Consider the following 14,207-nt stretch of genomic DNA (forward strand, 5'->3'; position numbering starts at 1 on the left):
TTAGGAACAGACTTTTTGGGTGAGTATTAAAGAGGTAAAATTAATAAAATGAGAGAAAAAAGTCCTAGGTCAATAAAGTAAAAATAAACAAACAAACACAAAAGTGATAATGTTATGATAAAAACATCATATCATGAGAATTAAGGGGGAACATTTCCAGAATACACACAGTTTGCAGAATTATTTCACTCCTGGAGTAATAGGGCCAGGTTAGATTATTTTAAATATTTTTATTCTTTAGGAGAATAAATTCAGGAGAATAAAGCTAAAGGGATACGAAAATAAACTTGTAATATTACAAACAAAATACTACGAATACAAAGTACATTCAGAGATTAAAGTCCCTCCGATACTGTTTAAGTGACTGAGTAACTGCAGATTTGCCACATTTAAGATGGCGGACGCTCTGACGCATCGCAGCATAGGCAGAACCCGCCCAATGACGCGTCTACTCTTATATTATGTCTATGGTCGTGCGTGCCTCTTGAATCTTTTCTTAAGTCCACGATGAGCTCCTTTGTTTTGGTGGTGTTGAGGGGCTGGTTATTTTCAGTGCACCATGTGGCCAGGTGCTTGATCTCCTCCCTGTAGGCTGTCTCATCCATAGATATTCATAATAAAGGCTAGATGTCTCGTCCGCGCTGCTGGCCAATGGGGGTCGACATCTGCACGTGGCGGCCATCTTGCCACAGGCAGCTCGCTCATTCGTAACATTGTGTTTCAATGGCGCATGTATACTTAAATAACCATAACTTCTTCAATTGTCTAACGATTCTCAAACTGTTTGGTTTGTTAAACAAAAGTAAGACATGTAGTTATCACACCGCACACTCATGAATAATTAAAACCATGGAATGAAAAGAACATTGAATAAAACTTACAGGTGCAATAAATATACACATGCACAAGGTATTTATGTTAAATCAATATATGCTATTAAAACTCAGTATACAGAGTGGCAACATTAAACACTTATTTGGGTGTGATTAATTATTTCACAGTCCTAATTTATTTATATTTACATACATACTTTTAATATGAATATTACTGTTATAATAAAATATGAAATACTGACAAAAAAAGCTTATTGTGTGGCAACCTCTTGGTGTAGAAGCATAATCCAGGTTTCAAATTAAAGGTAACACTTTGAAGTTTCATGTAGACTATTCGAATTATATATCAGGGGTAATTTCACAAAAGTTCCTATTTTTAAACCATTATAAAAGTGACATTTATTTGCTATTAAAATTGGTACAATAGTCCCCTTCACAAGTATATATATATAGATGTAGCAAGTTGAAATCCCCACCTACACTACTGTGATGGTATACACATGGAAGACAGAGATTTAAAAAATGACCCAAAAAACATAGTTTGGCTAATGCCCTTTGAAAAGGACGCTTTTATTGAGTTTCTGTCGCATGTTGTTGCTCTGTAAGCTAAGATTAGTTATTTTGGCAATGTGGTGCAGCCTTAACTTAAAAAACAAGGACACAACCAACGTTAACAGCGTATGGTGGTGGCTGTCTATGCCATACTGTGTTTCTCCGATGTGCTCTCTGAGCACAAACACATCCTCTGACCCTATCCTCTTCCGTACAATGTACATGACCTCTAGCTCTTTGATGGGCTGTGATCGTCTGGTACATGAGGTCTGACGAATGACCCACTCTGCTGCCCTGACTATCATCACTGTGCCTTCTGATGGAATCACCAGACCTCCGTTGTTTTTCAACTTCAGCAGGTGGTAGCTCTGGTCCTTGATGGCAGATGCAGCATCTGTTACCAAGCTGGCACGGCAGACATCACAGGACAGCTTTTTCAGAGCCCGTCGCACAACAAATCCTGAAATAAGAGTTGGTATATTAAAATAATTTATAATAACCATGGGGAAATTAAGGGAACATTTATCTTTTTGGACCATTGTGAGATTGATTTCACTCAGATTTTGACTATTGGCACCATCGGTTGTAGGCAGAATCGACTTAGTCAGCCTTTACCTGAAATGTACACGAGAGCGTTGTCCACAAGACCATTAAAGCGGACAGGAAGGTAGCTGTGGTCATGTACTAGTGCAGGAATGTCAGCAAACGGGGATGGAAGATCTTCTCCGCCTGCTGCAGAGGACATATCTACAGCTGACAGGCTAGTAGAGGTGTCAATGACAGCTGGTAGGGACTCTGTGTCATCCTGTGCAGTCACATTGCCTCTGCATGATTTGACAACCCCACACCGGGCCATCAGCTTCCTGAAAATGTACTTGAACTGGCTGGCATTAGGATTGTTATTCCAGCCCCCTTAAGAAAAACACAAAGTGTATGAGTATAGTACAAAGATATTCAACACATGCTTTAAAAAGACAGACAAACAAAACAGCATACAAGCTTTTACTGACACTTTGTGTGACTCAGTGTTGCGGCTGGTAAATCTAAATGAACCCTACCCGATGCTCTGATGGAGTTGAAGAGAAGCTCCAAGTGGTCCTAGCTGAACCTATAAGTCAGGACATATCGTTGTCCTTCAAGCAGCGCAGGAACCATCAACATCAAGGTGTCAATGTTTATGATGAAGCCAAGGACAGAGAGGAACCTTCAAAAGCAAATACTGTTTTACTATGATGATCCTGCCAAAACAGGACACAAGAATTCAAACTAACAGTACAAGGTGAAAATAGTGAATGCTCCAAGAGAAGCACTTCTCAGGGCAGACACAAATCCACATTTCACACAATTCACTTCATTGCCACATTTGGGGGGCGGCAGGGCATAAAGCTGACTAGTTTGAATCCCTGACCTTAAAAGTATAATCAATGTGAGGTTTAGAATGCTTAAGATTTATTTTAGGGACACAAAACCTTCTTGAATCAATTCACAGCACAACATGCAGACCATCCAATACATACCTCTTTGACACCGGCATCTGGGGAGGAAAAAACTGAATACAAGACAATTCGAACTGAAACAAATTTGCAAACTGCAAACACGTTGGAGCAAGATAGTATTATATTAATAATACGTACCACTTTATGAACTTGACGCAGACCGAAAAGAGCATCTCATGAACACGATGCAAACAGGAGGACAGAGCATCTCATGAACTCGATGCAAACAGGAGGACAGAGCATCTGAACTCGATGCAGCAGATAGATAAATAAGAGAACAAAGCATCTCATTAACTCATGGACTTGAGGGATGCACTGAAACCAGTGGAGTATTACCTTGGATAATTTAATGACTTTTAATATGACTACTTGTATAAATCTAACAGAATATAATAAACCCATATTTTCTAAATCAGCAGTCTCATTCTGATCATTTAATTATGATAAAAGGATTTGTACTGGGTATTGGCGACTACAAATGGTGTCAGTGCATCATCAATACAACAGTCACTATTTTAAAAGACCTCTTTGTTCGGTAAAGGGGTTTGCCATCTTCCATCTTCAAAGTGAGCAAGTATCCCCTGGCTTTTGACAAGAACTCCCTGGTGCTTGTCCAATTCGTAGAACTGAGGGGGGCTTTGAAGCCTTTGCCTCTGGGATTGCGACTGTTCAAGATGTCAAACAGCCTGTCTGTTATCTATAAACAAATATCAAAATTTACTAGAAGCACTAAAAAATATCACTGTAACTGAGTGTCAACAAGTATCAGATAGTAAACACCAAACTATAAGGCATAGTATGATTTCTCTCAATTTCCTCTGTGGCTATGCATTTTTTTAATAAATTACTGCACTGCTTTAAACCTGTAAATCTGAGATGTGGCAATAAGGGGGCTTTTGATGTAAGTATGAGGTAGGAATAAAGAGTTTTATCCAACTTCTTGCATATTGTTGAATTTGAGGATGGTCATTAATTATTTAATTGTTTTTGATGCCTAAATTGAGAAAAAAAATAAAATAAAAAAGATACAGGGTTAATTCTGGTGACATTCACATTTTAAATATCACCTACAGACAAACCACAAATGGAAGGTGAGAGTTAAAGGATTAAATGGGTTAAAGCAATAATTCACTCAAATGTTGAATATGATTTTGGTCAACAATGCAAATCCCTTGCTGCATTACCTTTATGAATTCTGCAGTAGCCTCACAATCTTTGAACTCTGCATAGCCCACCTCCTGCAATGTGCAGAGCGCCACTGCTACAGAGCTACTCAAAGTCTGAGCAGCCAGGGAGACCTTGATTAAGTTTAAAAGGAGAAATTAAGTGCCTATAAGCGCTACAAACATCAAAAAGTATATATAAAATAAAATAAAAACAATATAGCCCTAGAGCCCATTACTACTGCGGCCCTCTATACATTAAGCATCATACAAACATACCTTCATCTTCTGATTAGAAAAGTTCACATGCTTATCTGTGACTCTATTGGCAGCATGTAGTCTAGTTCTTTTGGACATTGTTCAGATGGACTATGTACTTCCAATTGATACTGCCATTTATGCTTCCAATGGGGCCGTATGCCTGCAGAATCAGATTTTTTTGTAAAGCACTATATTCTGCACAATTATGTAAATACAATCAAAATGTATAAAAAGCAGAGAGACTCGATCAGAGCAGATATTTGAAACAATGAGCATGTACCTGCAACATATTGCGTGTCAGCTTCAGCATGTGGCAAGCGTCCATCATAACAAAAACATTGTCATTGGTTACTGGATGTGGAAAATGGGTCTTCAATGGCTCACAGGGGTCTGCTTTTAGATCGCACCCAAGTTGAGTGCACATACTGACATTGGATGCATGTCCATCCATTGTCATGCACACCACTCTTATCCGACGACGATGCAACTCTTCCAATGCATGCTGTACTAAGACTGTCTGTGATTGTGGTGTGAGGGACTTGGTTAAATAATATGCAATCGGAGCTTTCCAATAACCTTGAAGCCCAACCACCATGAACACAAGAACTTCGGAAGCCATGTCAGTCTCATTCAATCGATCCCCCATGTCCACATATTCAAACATTGTTTGTGTCTGAGGGTCATACTGGATGTGATTTTTGATGGACATGGCATCCAGCATCAGAGTGACACATCCGTACTTGACCTCATCTTCCTGACGCCGTCTTTCCAGCATGTCCAACATCATTTTATTGAGACCAGGTCTGGCATCAAGAGAACTCAGCCACCTGAGTGGCTGAGTTCTCAATTAAAAAGTAGACATTTAACCACCAACACAAGCATCCCAAATGTAGACACTAGATAGACAAAAAATTGCTATAATATCAATATGTGAGACATGAGCTGTTAGATCAGTAAGTTTAACCATTCATGATATTATTGTCTGTAGTGCTTAATGTAATTCAATATAAAATTAGACATCATGAAGAATACCTTTGCAACGAACTGGGGTGTGGCAGGTGAATATGCAGGGTATCTCTCAGGTAGTGATAGGCCTTTGGACCATGCAGATGGAGCGTAAGTGCAAAATCTCTCTGGGCCTTGGTGTACTCTACGCCCTGCCTCGACAGGAGATGAACTGGAAGATCTGTAATTGAATTAGCAAAGTGATTCAGTAAGTATCTTTTTAATAGTAACTAGGAAGTCAATAAAGAACATAAAATACACAAAATATTCAATGTAATATTTTTATTTTACCTAAATAGCATTCAAGGTTGTCTCTTAGCTCTTCATTGATTAGATTTTTCTCCTTCAATTCCTCCAGAAGAGCCCGCATGTTCATCTTGGCCCTCTTTTCTCTCCTCAAGGCATTACTCTTCTCCCGCTGAAGTTTCCTCACGGTTGCTGAGGCTTCTTCAAGTTTGGCTTTTATAGCCTTAGGGCAAGCAGGCAATGCATACAAGTGGTCAGTGGCCTGCCGCTTGCAGCTCAAACCCCTCTCTCCAGTGGCTCCCTGTTGTTATGCAGAAATATAAAAAAATATATAAATAGTAGTGGTATATGAATTACTTACTTTTTTAAGAATTAAATGTTAACTTTTCAATTCTGTGAGCCAAAATACAAGATAATCCAATTCTCCGACAGAAAACACAACAGCATACATTTAAGAAATTGTATAGGCTTGTCCACTTATAAGGCAAAATATGTTTTGTGGCTCTGTAAAAAAATGTCTCTTTTGATTGTAAAGGTTGCCTACCCTTGGGTTTAGTTTCAATGTTCACACATGTTTATAAATTAAAGTTTATGAGCGACGTAGTCAGATAGCCCATACTTCTAAAACTTTTTATAAGATAAAGGATTTAATATAACAAACTGTTTTTAACAAACCACATGCAAACACTCACAACATCAGGTTAAGGTACACCCTGGGACAAGTCCATTGGCAGGTTGTCTTCCACTCTTCTAGAGGTGGTTGTGTTTCTTGTGGCTACTAGCTAAAATTAAGTAAAGAAGTTTTGAGGTTCTAAAAGGTGCTACTAAACAACACATTATATAACTTGCATAAACAAAAACGAAAGTGACCAACAATAATTCACGGTGTATAAGATTGGTATATCAATATGTGATTAAATTTCAATGATACCTTTTGAAGATGAGCTGGAAAGTTGAAAATGTTTGGCACAACACCATCTTTAAGTCGGACAGTCTGCCCTGTTCGGTCAAAATCCTCACTCCTGAAGTGCTCACTGCAAAGCAGAGTCCTGTCATTTGCAACAAAACCGTCCCTTCTTAGGGCAAGTTCCCACAGCCTCCTCATCTTTCCGTTTTTGGGAAACCTTAAAAACGTGAGAAATGTTCCCAGATGTATAAATTATTGTCAACATTTCCAAACCTTTTTCCTTCTTTCAACATTAAGGGTAAGCACAAAAATACACACCTAAATACAATTTTTTTTTAGTAATTGTATGTATGTATGTATGTATGTATGTATGTATGTATGTATGTATGTATGTATGTATGTATGTATGTATGTATGTACTTGAGAATAACACAACCACACTAAACCACTTATAAAAAGTTGTCCAAACAAAACTAATACAAACTCATAAAAGCTTTGAGTCAACAACAATCTTGTAGTACTATTATGTCATAGCCCCGCTGTTCCTGTGTAACAGAGCCTGTATTGTACATACATCCACTAAGTAACTAACAATTATCCCAAATACAAATCATAATGTCATATCTTACATGTGAAAGGTGATCCCACTGGCTCTCGTTTTGACACTACGGCGATTGGAGCATCCGTAGGCTGCACAAAAGTCTGGCATCTTCCTTTTAATAAACCCAGCAAATTCCTGTAACATAATGTAAGATGTTTTGACAAACCAAATCGATTGGAAATCATGTGCAATTCTGCCTCTTCCACTGATGTAAAGTTGCTCGTTAACGTTAGCAGCTAGCTAAACTGTAACGTTAGCTGCTAACTTACTAACGTTAGGTCTCACTTCGCAGCTTCTTGTTATTAGCCAGCTAACGTTAGGCTAATAACGAACATACAACAACACTCAGATTATTGTTATTAGCCAACTAATAACTACAACCACATCCACAAAGATTGTAATTTACAACAAAGATTAATTGTCATACAATCGTTATTGGTGTGAGTAAACCTATATAATTGACCAGTGGTCTCAGCCTTGATAACTTGCGCAAGTAGCCATGATGCACAACTATGCTGCACGATTAAGTCATTTTTCGACAAGAAAATGCAATTTCGACATGTTCAAGCATCAAGAATTATAGCCACGTTCATAACGTTTGTAAGAAACCAAACTGTTTGTAAATCCGTCAAGAATTCAATGAGATAAGAGTATTTGTGTTCGTGCTGATCACTCACCTTACATTAGGTACCACAGAGCACGCCAGAAAGCTTGCCTGAGGCAAGATGGCCGCCGGTGATGACGTTGGAGACTGCGCCGTAAGACATCTAGCCTTTATTATGGATATCTATGGTCTCATCGTTGTTGCTGATGAGACCAATCACCGTAGTGTCGTCCGCAAACTTGATGATGGAGTTGGATGCGCATGTAAGCACTAAGTTGGTAGCTTAGTGTTACGATAGGTCCTTTCACAATTAGAGGGAGCTAGTGAGTCAGAACCCAGGGAACAGAGAACAGATCAGGTTGAAATGGAGGGTTTTTATTTCTCATAAAACCAGTCTCTTAAAAAGCTAAAAACACAATAAAATGTTTTCTTCAAATAATTTTAAATCAGTAAAACAACTAAAAACAGGAGGCTTCCAGTCCAGGATAATTGTCACAGCCGCAGAGTTCACAAAGAAAGTCAGTTCTTAGTTCCACCCCACAGCCGTCTCAGGGTTGGTCCAGTCACACCGCGTCCTTGCTGTGGTCCGCCCCCAAGCGCCTCTCACTCGCCACTGGACTCCTGCAAATACAAACACATGCTGGCCAGAAGCGTTGTTTGTGGAGCCAACGGATCTTTGCTGCGACCCTTCCGACGTGGCAAAACCCTGCAGATGTCAGTGGAAAACGTTTACTCACGGATGCGGGCAGAGTTTCACGTCTGCCCCGCTGCCAATCCAACGCTTTGTTTTCCTTTGCACTCTGTTCCTGCTGCAGAGATGGTCCACGTCGTGCTAATCAGTCTGCTTACACTTGGCGGTCACTTAGTCTCTCCTCCCACCACACCTGGCTGTTATGACCTGCTTCCCCTTCTCTTCCTGTAGTGAGTTCTTCACCCTTTAAGTGTTCTGGCAGCTCATAGGCTGCTTCCAGGCACACCCACAACTCCACAGGTGGCCATCATCAGGTAATTTGTCCTCTCAGAGTCCACAGTGGATCAAAACAACACAACAGTAAAAGCATGCAATAAAAGAGAAATCATGCACACATATTTACATAATCACACTATCACAATAAAACAAATTTCCACTGTGTGACACGTACACAGGCTTGCAGATTCAAGTTCTTCTCCTCCCAGAAGATCGCCTCATATTGAAGTTCCTATGGCGGGATCTCAAGGTGGACATGATTCCCAAAATCTGAGTGGCAGGTCCTGCCCTTTGGGACCATCTCAAGTCCCCTCTGTGCAACATTTGCTTTGCAGCACCACATGATGGAACACAACCAGCCTGATGACAGCCTTGGATTATCCATTGAGAAGTGGATAACTGCCTACAGAGTGTTGCCTCACCAGAGGAAGCCGAAGCCCTTGTGGACCGCCTGAGAGATTTGCTAAAATATGCCGGCTTTGAGTTACAACAGTGGGCTTGCAATGATCCAAGTGCTCCGAGCCATTTGCCTACTGAAGCTAGATCACAAAGCCTGGATCTGTGGTTGGCAGAATACAAATCCCACCCTTTGGAGACAACACTTGGACTCAACTGGATTTGGAATACAGACTCATTGGGCTATAAGCACAGGACTGTGTCTTATGAGATGCCAACTCTCCAAAATATCTATAGGGTTCTAGCCTCACAGTATGACACTTTGGGATATCTGTTACCCTTTACCACTCGAGCGAAGCTCCTACTCAGACAGCTGTGGGATAAGAAGCACAGTTGGGATGACTCAAACCTCCCATCTGCACTCCTTCAAGCTTGGTCGGATTGGGAGACGGAGCTTCAGTTTCTACATCACCTTACTCTCCCACGCGCTTATGTACCTGCTAATGCCAACTTAAAAGAGACTACCCGTGAAGTACATATCTTCGCAGATGCCTCTGAGAAAGCTTATGGAGCCATTGCATATATGAGTACTGAAGACCGCACCGGTCAGGTTCACCTCACCTTCATCCTTGCTCACTCCCGTGTAGCCCCAAAATGTACCCTCTCTATTCCCCGCCTAGACCTCTGTGGAGCAGCCCAGCTGGCCAGCATCCTGAAGAAAGAACTTACCTCACCTATCAGAAGGATAGTTTTATGGTCTGACTCAACAACTGTCCTCACCTGGTTGAGCTCACAGTCCTGCCGCTATAAAGTTTTTGTAGGAGCCAGGATAGCTGAGATACAGGAGTTAACAGAAAACTGTACCTGGCGCTATGTAAACTCTGGAGTAATTCAACGGATGACTTGATGAGGTGAAAGAACCTGATTGAACTGAAGGTACCAAATCGGTGGGCTAACAGGCCTAGCTTTCTGCACGACAGTCCTGACAAAGGGCCAGAGGAGCCGGGCTCTGGGCCCTGTGTTGATGAAGCTGAGCACCGAAAGACTGGCTTCTGTGGAACAGCTACCACCTCCACTCCGACCTGTCAGGATGCAACAGTTCACAAGCTCTTGTATTCTACTATTAAAGAACTTTGAGGGCAGGTGTTCTCAACATCTTCACCTGACACTGAAGAGTATCAGGCAGCTGAAAGGACCATTTTTCAGTGTGCTCAACAGGAGTCATTTCCAGAGGAATGTAGATTGTTTGCAGAAGCAAAACCTGTTACATCCAGAAGTCGATTACTTACCCTGGCACCTGAACTCCAACAATGTCCTGTGTTTAATCAATTAACAAAGCACATTTGGTGCTTTTTTTATTGATTACACATTGCGTTTGTTAGTACGAGCTGCTGAAAGATAAGTATTTGAGATCTTTTGGTCTTCATAAGTTAAAACTGTTTACTTACGGTTTGGATTTTCGCCGCATAACACACTCATATGAGATACCTTCTGTCAAATTTTAATTAATCGAGTTGATAAATGATTTATGATCCCTTGATTTCCGGCCCCTCCCCCATTTCCGGCCCCATCCCCCACTTCCGGAATCCACACCCCTCCCCCACCTCCGGACCCATCCCCCACCCCCGGAGTTCACACCCTTCCGCACTTCACCTCGCCCCCGGTCGCAGCTCTCATTGTATAAGGCCCTTTTCTCAAGCCTCGATAGTAATTGAATCCTTTTCAACATTGCGTCCGAAACAACCAAGCTTGAATCTATAATTTCCGACACACCCGTCACGATCTACAACTATCAGGACAGTGTTTGGCAAGCTCAGCAGACCCCTCGCAAGGTTATGCTCTCTTTATGCAGAACTCAGATGCCTCCGACCCTACCTCTGCAAGAAGAATGGTCTTTGGAACCCGCTGTGAATCAAGAAACCGATGACGCAATCAGGGATTCACCCATCGCTAAACGCCGCAAGCGGACTCATCAAGAAACCGATGACGGAATCATGGATTCAACCGCCATTAAGCGCTGCAAGTGGGTGCTGACCCGCCTGAACAAAACTGACACAGATTCAACAAATAGGATCTTCTCAGCAACATGGCAATCAAAGACGGGGGTTACCCACCGATGGTTTTTACTTGCAAGTCTGAGACAGGCTCAAGATAAAAAAACCCGGTTATTTTTGTGCGACTATTATAATGCAGACTGCGGCATGTTCAGAACCTTGTTAACCATTCCCTTTGATGCATGGCGTGACAAGATGACTGCAATAGCAGACCGGATTTCAACGCTGTTTCGCGACTGTCGCAACTGGAGAGACATTTTGGCGGTCAAGAAAGCGCTGGCTTTTTAGACCCGCCTCCTCACAACAGCCGATACCGGCCCTAACTTCAACATTAACCACACCCCTTCTCAGTATAAAAAACATCGGGGACTCCATGCAACTTCACTGACCAGACTTCTAACATGAGCAAACCATGAGGAACTAAGCGGTTAGCAGTGGTCCTACTCCACCGCCGTCTCCTTCAACCGCTTTAACCGCTTCGGTTCCCGGTTCAACTGCTTAGCATCACCGCAGCATGGCTCCCGGGACAGCGCCAAATTCTTCCCGGGACCGTACCACCCACCTTCACCCAAATCCTCGCCAACTCCTGAATCGACTTCTCCCCAGAGTGACAGCGAGAGTCTCCCCACATCGCTGCAGAGGCATACCGTCGACTGGTCCAGGCCCCCCGGAGGTGTGAACCTACACCGAGAGATCTTTGTTTTATGTGATAAGAATTCCAGGCTTCCTGCCAGGCTTCCTGCCATGCCGTCTCTGTCAGAGACCCAGGAGGAAGATTCACAGCTTCAGGACTCGCAACTTCCCTCCGGCCAAGGAGATCTAGCCTCCCCGGGGGTATCCCAGGACTCACAACTATCCTCCGGCCAAGGAGATCCAGCCTACCCGGGGGTATCCCAGGACTCACAACTACCCTCCGGCCAAGGAGATCCAGCCTCCCAGACCCTTCTCAGCCTGAGGACACGCAGCTCGGCAACTCACAACTACCCTCAGGCCAAGGAGAGGCTGACACCGGGGCAGATGAAAACGACGGATGGATCCGCTTCGGCTTCATCAGAGCAGTGAAAACTGTGGTGCACCATTTTTTGTACCACGCCATCAACAAGTACATGCATGATAAGTGGAACGGATGTAGTCCTAGTTTGAGAGACCCTGAATGTTGGAGGCATCTTGAGGATGGGTTCTTTGAAAGCAATTACTATCGTGTAATGCGAGTACTTTATAATGCACGTTTCATCGATGCCATTCAACAGTTTTTAGCCACTTGCAACATCCATCAAGACAGCGACACAGTCAGCGCGGTAGCACAAGCTTACTTGTACGAATTGACGCTGATCAAGCAGGTGCATGACCCTATCAATCAGGTGTATGAACAGGTGGTTCAAGAAAGCCCTGAATTCAGAGATCAGCTTCTAGCCGCCTCGCAGTACTGGCGGGGTTGTTGAAACCAAAGCATGCATGTTTTCTCTCTTTTCTTTCTTTAATATATATTAAATGAGTGTTTTCTACAATTAGTTTGTGATATATAAAATTAGTGTTTTCTACAATTAGTTTGTGATATAATAAATTAATGTAATTTCTTTCCTGACTCATTATGTCAATAAAAAATATATAAAACCCCACCGCATTCCTCCTGTCCATCATAACTACGTGTGTGTGTGGGAAGGTATGGCTGAAAAAAAAATAAAAATTAATAAAACAGGTATATTACACGCCTTCGCACCCCGGCTCTTTCGGTGGGGTAGATAGACTACAGAGAGCTATGGAAAGTGAAACCCGGTAAGAGGGTACCGGTTGAAAAGGTCTTTTTATCAGAACAAGCAGTGACGTGCAGTCAGGGAAGGCAAGTGAGGCCAGGCCTCACTTGTCATCATGGAAAGAAAGAAAATATATAATGATGATAACATGATATAAATTGTGATTCACCTAGTCATTTGTAATAAAGTGTTGATTTTTAATCTAATTTCATCAATTTTGATCATATTTTCTTTAAAATCGCAGAATTTTCACTATTTTCCATGTAAATCCTTGGTGGCGCTTGATAGCGAAGCCGGTGAGGCCGCGGCGAGCTTGGCCTCCCCTGGGATTGCGCAACCCCATGTTAACTGCGCTGCCTTCCATTCTGTAAATGCATCTTCCTGTCTTTAGATCATAAACTCAATTGTTCAAACAGTTATGAACTGATTTTCCACAATTTAATGTATGTGGATTACGAATTGTCACAGGTCATCAAACTGTGTGCAGGTAACATGTTTTCGTGCGCTGCTGGGCGATCATACAGCAAAGAACGGGTTGTAGGCGAGGCCAGCAGTTCCTTGGCCTCTAGGCAGGGGCACAACTTGTGATCCCAAAACTGTAAAGTGACAGCAAGTTCTGGGTATATTATTAACAAGTTATGCTGAACAAGTAAAGCAATAAAAAGACTCTAAACATACAGCGGAACAGGACTGATCAAGGAAGGCTTTCTTCCCTGGCAGTGATCTCCATTGAGACTGAGAGACTTTTAAAACTGAAGAAGATAAAGAGGACTTTTACCGGAAAGTGACCGATATTTTTGTGCGGAAAGAGCTCAGCAAGGACTTCATTTATAAGTAAAGGTAAGACAGCGATAATTATTCATGTTTTGTTTTTGTAATGTGCGTAATGTAGGGTATAGTTTTTGAATGTGTTACAAATGCAGACATCCACCATAACTCATAAACTGTTACCAATCAAATGACAAATACATTTTTTTCCATCAAAGAATCAATATTTTCTTCATGCCTCTTGGTGAATTTATTTGGCACAATGTAGGTGATGTAGGTATTCACCACTTTGGCTGGCAGGTGGAGTGAGTTCTGACTAATTAGTGCCCAACAGGTGTGACAGATTGCTGAGGGAGTGCAGGGTGAGCTGAGTGAGAGGAGGAACTGAAAAAAAAACAGGAAAAAAGCCAGACCAAAAACTAACATTTTTGCCATTCTTGAATTGAGGACCACTGCTGCCCTCATAGCTTGTCGGCGTCTTCATCCAGCTGATACAGACACATTTATATTATGAGAGCGGCGACCGGGGGCGGGGTGAAGTGCAGGAGGGTGTGAACTCCGGGGGTGGGGGATGGGTCCGGAGGTGGGGGAGGGATGTGG

At 42.2% G+C, this 14,207-nt stretch overlaps 1 long non-coding RNA gene across 12 annotated transcripts; it reads right to left on the minus strand.

The window, feature by feature from the left end:
- Positions 1-403: 403 nt before the first annotated feature.
- On the minus strand, positions 404-10,625 carry LOC110368255. Of its 12 annotated transcripts, none has more exons than XR_004929835.1 (12): positions 8,406-10,625; positions 7,742-8,289; positions 7,093-7,199; positions 6,488-6,680; positions 6,249-6,338; positions 5,602-5,857; positions 5,338-5,491; positions 4,324-5,132; positions 3,020-4,179; positions 2,444-2,589; positions 2,001-2,297; positions 404-1,845 (listed from the first exon to the last, which is right to left on the minus strand). It is a non-coding gene; the product is annotated as an uncharacterized LOC110368255 (long non-coding RNA). The 12 variants fall into 12 exon arrangements; XR_004929838.1 differs by having other exon boundaries at positions 4,324-4,465; positions 4,586-4,606; positions 7,742-10,625; XR_004929830.1 differs by having other exon boundaries at positions 4,324-4,465; positions 4,586-5,132; positions 7,742-10,625.
- Positions 10,626-14,207: the final 3,582 nt, after the last annotated feature.

Source organism: Fundulus heteroclitus, unplaced genomic scaffold, assembly GCF_011125445.2.
Source record: "Fundulus heteroclitus isolate FHET01 unplaced genomic scaffold, MU-UCD_Fhet_4.1 scaffold_58, whole genome shotgun sequence".
In the NCBI taxonomy this organism is placed as follows: Eukaryota; Metazoa; Chordata; class Actinopteri; order Cyprinodontiformes; family Fundulidae; genus Fundulus; species Fundulus heteroclitus.